The sequence below is a fragment of the Hyaena hyaena genome, unplaced genomic scaffold (assembly GCF_003009895.1).
Source record: "Hyaena hyaena isolate Hyena2069 unplaced genomic scaffold, ASM300989v1 scaffold_224, whole genome shotgun sequence".
Taxonomy (NCBI): Eukaryota; Metazoa; Chordata; class Mammalia; order Carnivora; family Hyaenidae; genus Hyaena; species Hyaena hyaena.
In genome coordinates, this window is record NW_024080854.1 from 375,387 (window position 1) to 378,156 (window position 2,770).

Sequence of the window (2,770 nt, forward strand, 5' to 3'; positions counted from 1 at the left end):
GGCTTGAACCCAAACACCGCCAGATCATGACCTGAACCAAAGTCGGCCCAACCCACTGAGCCACTCAGGCTCCCAGCAGTTATTATTTTTAAATAAATAATTGTAGAGGTGCCTGAGTGGCTCAGTTGGTTAAGCGTCCGACTTCGCTCATGATTTCACAGTCTGTGGGTTCGAGCCCCATGTCGGGCTCTGTGCCGATAGCTCAGAGCCTGGAGCCTGCTTCAAATCCTGTGTCTCCCTCTGTCTCTGCCCCTCACCCACTCGCTCTCTGTCTCTCAAAATAAAATAAACACATTAAATTTTTTTAAAATAAATAAATAATTGTATTACATACTTATTTCTTCTGCAAATAATTCTATTGGTGAGATTAACAAGCATTATTCATGAAAAAAATGTGTTCCTTTTAAAGCCACAGTTCACTGTATTTATACTTCTAAGTCCCATGCGCAAATACATATCTCTTCTTTACTAGAGAACTTCAACAGACACATAAATGTAAAGGCAGGATTGCAACATCTTAGGTGGAGGGAGGTGTGGCAGCGGCAAGGCAGTGCAGCATTGAGAAGGCTTGGTGCCTGGGCCCCGGAGGTACCCCACCTGCCCCCCCCGCCACGATGCCCAAGAGGAAGGAGGTCAGCTCTGCCAAGGGGGCAGAGAAGGAGCAGCCCAAGAGGAGATTGGCGAGGTTGTCAGCCAAACCTACTGCTGCAAAAGTGAAACGAGGTAAAAAAAGGTGATAGGAAAGGATAAGCCTTCAGACAAAAATATACAAACAAGGGGGAAAGGGAGAGCAAACGGAAAACAGGCAAGAGTAGCTAACCAGGCACAGAAAAGCTTACCTGCAGAAAACAGAGAAACTGAAAATAAGGCGACGCTAGCCTTTGATGAAGTGTGAGAGAAAGAAGCCAAGTCTGATTAATATCATATACCACGTCTTAGCAGTGGTCTCTATGTTCTTTCTTGTACAATCTAGAGGAATATTTTTATCAATTATTTTGTAAATGCAAATTTTTTCAGTAGCTCTAGAAATTTTTAAGGAGGGAATCCCAACTCATCCCGTTTTTTAAGTATAAATGGTTTTTTTAAAGAGGTGAAATTATTTGCTGGTTGTTTATCTTTCGGCATATCTTGAAAATAGTGAGACATTAAATGTGAGAGGGTTTGATTGTGTTGGGTATTCCATACGTGGGGTAGTTTTTATATCCTATAATTCTGAGCATACTAAATGGTAATTTGGGAGTCAGTAGTGCATTTAATAGGTCTTGAACATTTTAAATTACTTCTATTCCCGCGTTGCTTTTGGTAGAATTGCTTTATAAAGAAAATCACTTCTTGATCTTGGATCTCCCCGTCACACTTCTGTGCACTCTGTAACATCTTGGTTGTGGCGGTCCTGTTTTCCTAGTAACTTTGTTACTGAGCTGAAAGATTGAAAATTTGAGTATGTAGTGTATATGATACTAAATTGTGATTTAATGTGGCTTAATTTAATAACATATCAAGTATTGAAGCTATTTGGCACTTGATATACTGTTAAGGAAATTTTGCCTCCAAATTTTAAGCTGGAAGGTCACTGGAATAACTTAAAAATTGTTTTCTAATTTTTTAAATGTTTATTTATTTTTGAGAGAGACAGAGAGAGTGCGAATGGGGGAGGGGTAGAAAGAGAGAGGGAGACACAGGATCCAAAGCAGGCTCCAGGCTCTGAGCTGTCAGCACAGATCCCCATGTGGGGCTGGAACCCACAAACCGTGAGATCATGACCTGAGCTGAAGTCAGACGTTCAATTGACTGAGCCACTCAGGTGCCCCTAAAATTTTTTTAATGTTTGCTGGTTTGTTTGTTTGTTTATTTTTCAGAAAGAGAGAGACAGAGTATGAGTGGAGGACGGACAGAGACAGAAGGAGACATAGAATCTCAAGCAGACTCCAGGCTCTGGGCTGTCAGCACAGAGCCTGAGGCAGGGCTTGAAGTCAAACCTTGAAATCAAGACCTGAGCCAAAGTTGGATGCTTAACCAATTGAGCCACCCAGGCGCCCCACTGGAATAACTTTTAGAAAAGAATCACAACTACATGATTTTTTAGATTTTTGGTATATCTGTTAAGAGTTGTGTGTGGAGGTTCCTGGGTGCCTTAGTTCATTAAGAGTCCGACTCTCAATCTCATTTCAGGTCTTGATCTCAGGGGCTTGATCTCAAGTTTATGAGTTCAGACTCCACACTGGGTTCTGCACTGGGCATGGAGCCTACTTAAAAAAAAAAAAAGAAAAAAAAAAGAATTGTTTACAAATTGAAATACCTTTGCTGATTTTCTGAACAACCAATAAAAACTCAATTATGAAAGAAAAAAGAGAAACATAAAGGCAGTGATGATTATAAAATACAATGAAAATCTAGGTTGAGGCTTTATATTTGTTTTTAAAACCCATGTTCATACATAATTATGTCCAAATCAAAACTTCCATGTACTAGTTGAATTGAGTTCATCTCCCCAGGATATATATTATTTATCCTGTACCAACAGTTCCTTTGTATTAGATTGTATAAATTCATAGCAACCGCAATCATATCACTTTAATGAATTATTAGTTCCTTTTTTAAGTTCTGGTCTCTATTTGGTTGATTTAGCCTTTGAATAGTACAAAAATGTGTAAAAGAAGAGACAGAACATTTCTTTGTAAATGCAGCAAATCTACAAACTGTACTAATTCTTATCTTCTTGAAAGGTGGCCAACAATGAATAATTGAGGGCATCCTCAGTACAGAAAAC

The 2,770-nt window shown here is 39.4% G+C and overlaps 1 pseudogene; it reads left to right on the forward strand.

Annotated features, from left to right (window-relative positions):
• Positions 1-614: 614 nt before the first annotated feature.
• LOC120239062 lies at positions 615-919 on the forward strand (annotated as a pseudogene).
• Positions 920-2,770: the final 1,851 nt, after the last annotated feature.